Here is a 6,613-nt window from a genome sequence, read left to right as displayed (position 1 = left end):
GAAATATGGAAGTAAAAAATGCCATGAGGCAATTGTGTTGTAGTAAAATATTTTTTATTAAAAAATAAATTCTTTGAAATAAAATTATTTTACAAAAAGCATAAATGATGCCAAAGACTATTCTATTTTATAGTTTTATACCAAGGTCAGAATGAACAGACATATTTAGATTTATGCAAATATAAGGATATTAATGTATATTATGTGCTTTATACAAGTGTATATCTATATACATATGTATATATGACTATATTACATATGTGTATGTGATTATATTACATGTGTCTGGAAATTGCTCAGTTGAATTGAATATGGATGTGAAGGGATAAGGAAAAATGCTATTGGGTATCCATATCTGTATCTATGCATGCATGTGTTCATGTGTATGTACACAGTCCCTTCCTACCTTTCTAGTCTTCTTACAGGTTACTCATCTTTATTTGCTCTTCAATCAAGTCACACTGGCCTGGATATTCCATCAACAAGATGCTCCATCTCCTGACTGCAGGCTTTTTCTCTGGCTGTCCACCATGTTTGGAATACTCACCTCCTGATTTCCACCTACTGGTTTCCCTGGCTTCCTTGAAGGCCCAAATAAAATCCTAACTTCTACAGGAAACCTTTCCCAAGTTTTCTCAACTCTAGTTCTTTCCCTGTTTTAATTGTTGCTTTTTTATCTCTTATACAACTTTTTCATACACTTCCCTTGCTTGTTGTCTCCTCCATGAGACTGTAAGATTGAAATCTATAATCCTATAATCCTGAGACAAAAGGATTCCCTAAAAATCTTGCATTGTTTTGGGGAAGTCTATCCTATCCCCATCAGTGGTGTACTGAATATAGCTCAAGCAAGCTATCCATATTCTACTATTAAATTTTCAGTATGAGCATATAAGCCTCAGAAATCTGCAAATGCTATAAATCACATCTTAATTCATTCTTTTTTCTTGTCTAGATTTAATAAGGTCATGGGAAAATATTAATACTGCAGATTAAACTTAAAAGTGTGTTGTGGATATATATTTTATTTCTCCCAGAGAGTCAGCTAAGCATTTAATAGCATACTGCTGCTCCATCCAAATCCATGAAAGTTAAATTCTATCATTAATTAAGACTTCCCACAATAACCTCTTTAATCTCCATCCCAAGGGTTTTATACAAAGTCCCAAGTATAGTATACTTTGAGATAACCTGCCTATTTCCTAGAAGTAAACTTGTGGAGAATGACATGTAATGAGAGACGATTGGGGGATGGCCTTCTGTGTGTCTTTCTATCTACTCCATTCTCATAAACATGTCTGATGTCAAGCAGTTCTGTATGTTGGAGAACAAGGTTGTCACTTTCCATCTGGAGAACAAGGGTCTTCATTTTCCATCTCTACCCATAAGTTCTGAATCACTCTAGATTATTAAAAAAAAGCAATAAAATTCAAGTGTTGATCATAAGCTATTTCTGGTACTGGCCTTATTAGTTTCCTGGGAGGGAGGAGAAATCATCTATCTTAAAACTCAACTGAAATGAGGAAACATCCAATATTAGACATGAGATTATCAGACCGACACATAGGTCTGCTCTTCCTATTCACAGGAGAGATTCAATTGGAATATCTGTTTTAGAGGCTAATAATAATAATAATAATAATAATAATGATAATGAGTAACTACTGAGCTTAGGATTTGCAAATCATTGTACCAGACTCTATCCACTGTGCTCCCTAGGTCCCTACTATAAAGTTCTTTTTCAAAGTCAGATTACTGGATCTGAGTGGGGAAGAAAGACATCATCTGAAGCACAGACAGTCAGTGAACTGCCTCCATGGAATTTTCTTTTCATCTTGAAAAGAATGAAATAAATGTAATCAGATGAAACACAAGAAAATGAAATGTTAGTTAGCTAGTCAGTTAATCAGTGTCATGGGAAAAAAAATCCTATTTGAATGCCAAGGCTCAGATAATGTCCATCATTTATACCAAAATTGGATATCTATGCCCTAAGTACCAATTTATGGTACCAAAGTTGATATTGTCCTATAGTCTCTTGCTTGACCTCTATGATTTTCCTATCTTGTCATCAGTCATTGGTAAGAGTGGAAAGTGGAGAGGTAAATGCCTTTCTGTCTTGTCCTACATATCTGCCTCTTCTCCAGTATCCTATAGGAATAGGAGAAACATTGACCCATTATATTAGCCTCTCACCACTGTGATGAGGGGAGGAGAAGCATCATTCCATTAAGTTTCTAGCCTTATGTACTGACTTAGACAAAAGGAGAGTATCAGCCCTCCTGTTCCAAGTTCTTACTTCTCCACAGGAACTGCCCAAGGCTCTGAAAGGATTCTACCCTAAGTTCATGATGTAACTGATATTGACAATCTCTCTAAACTTTTCACTTAATAATTAACAAACTCCCCATCCCAGTGATGCTGAACCCTTGTAGGTCATCATCCAATCCCCATATCCTACCTCCCATTACTTGATTTCTTACTCCCATTCCTCTCAAACCATGTCCTGCCAAAATCTCAAATAACAGCAAACATTCCCCTTCACTGTGATCTCTGGAAAGCCTGCTCCATAGGTGACAAACTTGTGTTCATCTTAAATAGCTTTCTTTCCCATTTCTTCCACTTTCTGGCTCTCTCAGAGGCCTAGTTACCTCCTATTAGTACAGCTTTCTTTGATCACCCTTCCCAGTGTGGGTTACAATGTCACTCATTTCCCTTGATTGATCGAGGGAGGGGAGTTTTAATATTCCTTGTTTCCCATTGCCACTTCCACATTCTCCCATACCACTAGCATTCAGTAACTCTATCTCCTTTGAGGTTCATGCAATCCTTATTTACCACCCAAAATAAATCTCTGTAACTGTTCTCTATAGATATTTCTATATCTATATCTCTATAGATATCTAAGACACAAATGTTCCTTCCTTAATGAGTTCATTGCCTGACTTACAGTCTTTTCTCTTCCCTAACTCCTGTTCTCATACTAGCTGACTTCAAAATACATATTAATACTTCTTCAAATAGCCTAAGCTCACAGTTGCTTAACTTACTTCCCATGGTCTGGTCTTCCACCACACCATAGTCACAAAGAAAGATGGGTATGTCTGTGATACCATAAATGTAGCACTACTGTGTTCATGAATTCTGAAATCCTTTTATCTCTTTGTGGTCTATTGGCTGTCCACCTCTATCTCTGCTTCCCATAACATACCTTGCTTTTCCTCCACATTGTGATCTTCCATCCCTTGATCCCCTCAGTTCTTTCCCAGCCCTGTACTAGCCACATTCTCTTCCTTTCTCCATATCAATCCCTCAAGTGAACTAAAATTTCATTGTTTTAAGTCCCTTGACCCTTTATCATATCAATAATTCTACCTTGCAAAACTTCAACCTTGGACTACCCACCCCATCTATTGTCTTTACTCCAACATACATGCTCCTCAATGTCTTTCAACTCCCACCATCCCACACTAAAACTGTTGATAGTATTCCTCAATTTCACATTTGAAATTTTTCTAGAATATGAACTCCTCTCCTCTGATACTGGCATTTACTGGATGTAGGCACTCATCTCTTTCTTATATTACTGCAATAAATTGTTGATAGGTTTTCTTGCTACAAAAGTCTGTCTATACTCCAGTCCATTCTCCCCTCAATTGCCAAAATTTTTCCAAAAATGCAAATCTGATCATGTCGCAGAAGTCTCCTACTCAATAAAGTCCAGTGATTTTCACCCAGAAATATAATATCCACTGTTTGGCATTCAAAGCCCTTCTTAACCTACTCTCTCCATATACTTTTCCAATTTTCTTGCATATCACATCAGCTGTCCACATACTTTTCAATTCAGTGACACTGGCCTCTTTACTGTTGCTCAAGCAAGGCACTCCATCTTTTGGCTCTGGGCATTTTCATTGCCAGTCTTCCATGAGTTAAATACTTTGGCTCCTTGTTTCTATCTCTTGTAATCATTAATTTCCTTCAAGTCACAGCTAAAAGTTCACCTTCTACAGCAAGCCTTCCTCAATCCCTCTTGCTTTTCATGCCTTCCCTTTGGTATTTATTTCTTATTTGTCCTGTATATAATTATTTTCATGTTGTCTCCTTCATCAGGCTCTGAGTTCTTTAAGGGAAAGAACTGTCTTTTACCTTTCCTTGTATTCACAAAGGCACATAGTAGGCACTTAATAAATATTGACTCACTGACTAACCATAACAGTGGAGAGTGAGGAGACAGGTCATATTCTGTGTTCTGTCACTGACTAGATGCATGATGTGGGCAAAGCACAATTCCCCTCTAGGCCTCAATTTCTTTCCAAACAAAATGATTGAATCAAAACAACTGCTGTGGGCTCTTCTGTTTCAGTGGTTATACAAACATTTTCTTTTGTGCCTTTACCAGATGTATTCTCATTCCATGCTTTTCTATCTTAAAATCTTTAGCCACATTTTCAATGACTGGTCCACTCTTACATGGTGTCTTTCTTAAACTTCCAATTACCAGTGCTATTTCACCTACAAAATTACTTCATTATTTATTTTATATACTTTAGGTATTCACCTTTCCATATGTCTCTCCTCTAAAATTCAAGCACTTAGAGTATATGTATTCTTTTTTTAATTTTTAGCAATAATATCTGACACAAAAAGTTTACTTAACTGAACTCAATTGAGCCTTTTTTTTTTATCCATTTGATAACAAAAGGAATAGCATTAGGTATCAGCATGTGAACTTGAGGCTACCATCTCTGCTCAAGGCCATATTCCCTTTGTTATACATCTATATCTGTAGACATAACTATTGATATATAGATATAGCTACAACACCTCATATTCTGTTTTTGCCTCATTTCCTCTTGAAGTTGTCCCTCTCTCTACAGTGTTCTCAAACCAGAGAGGAAGTAATTACATACTGGATTTCTCTTTGAGTTATATATGGTGTTATGGAAGACACTATGGAGTGGAGCTCAAAAGAACTTGGTTTAAATTGAGAATCTTACTTTAACCGGTTTTGTGACCAAGAATTTTCATCATTTGTGAATGTGATATATAAAATTTGCATAGCTTATTTCATGAAGATTCAATTTGATAAAAAAAAAAACAACAGTGAAATATTAATGGTCATTATTATTTTATGTTATTGATTTTTTTTTTCTGCATTATTTCAGATGGAGTGATTTTTTTTTTCTGGACTATGTGTCTACACAAGGAAAATCCATGAAAAGCATAAACAATGGGACTGAATTTATCTTCTGGGGGCTTTCTCAGAATCCAGAAGTAGAGAAGATATGCTTTGTGGTGTTCACCTTCTTCTATACATTTATTCTTCTGGGTAACCTCCTCGTAATAATAACAGTCTGCACTGGGAACCTTTTCAATTCACTCATGTATTTCTTCCTAAATTATTTGTCTTTTGTAGACATTTGCTACTCCTCTGTCATAGTACCCAAGATGATTACAGATTTATTGGCATTGTAGAAAATCATCAGCTATGAAGGTGGCATGATGCAACTGTTTGCGGCACACTCTTTTGGTTGCACAGAGATCTTTATTCTCACAGTGATGGCTTATGACAGATATATAACCATCTGTAGGCCTTTACACTACATGACCATCATGGACCGGGCTAGTTTCAACAAGATGCTGCTGGGGACATGAGTGGGTGGTTTTATCCATTCCACCATCCAAGTGGCACTGGTAGTCCAGTTGCCTTTCTGTGGCCCCAGTGAAATTAATCATTATTTTTGTGATGTGCACCCTGTACTGAAACTTGCCTGTGCTGACACCTATGTTGTAGGGGCTTTGGTGACAGCCAACAGTGGAACCATTGCTCTAGGGAGCTTTGTTATCTTGCTAATCTCCTATACAGTCATCCTGGTGTCCCTGAGGAAGCAGTCAGCTGAAGGCAGGTGCAAAGCACTCTCCACCTGTGGTTCCCACATAGCTGTGGTCATTATATTTTTTGGACCCCGTACATTCATATATATATATGACCTGACACAACTTTTTCAGAAGATAAGTTGGTGGCAGTGTTTTATACCATTGTCACCCCAATGTTGAACCCCTTGATTTACACACTGAGAAATGCAGAGGTGAAGAATGCCATGAAGAAGTTATGGACCAGGAAAATCTTTCTAGAGCAATAATTGGTAAAGTAGTAGTGACTGTTCAATTCTTGGCAGATATGTCAAATGTCAAAAATGTCAAAAAAATGTCAGAAGTGTCTTAGCTTCATCACATTTCCTCTTGCTCCTTTTTCCACTTTCTCAAAATTCCTTCTTCTATCACTTATATCTTAAGATAGTCATGGTACCAATCAGTAAACATTTATTAAATGTTTACTATGTACCAGGCACCGAAGTAGCTAGGTGGAAGAATAAAGAGAGTACTAGACCCGGAGTGAGGAAGACTCATCTTCCTGAGTTCTTATCTGGCCTAGGATACTTACTAGTTGTGTGACCATGGACAAGTCACTCTACTTGATTGCCTTAGTTTCCTCATCTATGAAATGAGCTGAAGAAGGAAATGTTAACCCACTCCACTATCATTGCCAGGAAACCCCCAAATGGGGTCATAAAGAGTCAGATATAAATGGAATCACAGAAAGACAACC

The 6,613-nt window shown here is 37.1% G+C and overlaps 1 pseudogene; it reads left to right on the top strand.

Annotated features, from left to right (window-relative positions):
* Positions 1 to 5,202: 5,202 nt before the first annotated feature.
* On the top strand, positions 5,203 to 6,146 carry LOC114022909 (annotated as a pseudogene).
* The last annotated feature ends 467 nt before the right edge of the window (positions 6,147 to 6,613 follow it).

The sequence above is a fragment of the Vombatus ursinus genome, unplaced genomic scaffold, assembly GCF_900497805.2.
Source record: "Vombatus ursinus unplaced genomic scaffold, bare-nosed wombat genome assembly UNPS02004324.1, whole genome shotgun sequence".
Taxonomy (NCBI): Eukaryota; Metazoa; Chordata; class Mammalia; order Diprotodontia; family Vombatidae; genus Vombatus; species Vombatus ursinus.
Note: the sequence above shows the minus strand (reverse complement) of the source record. Positions and strands in the feature narration are given on the sequence as shown.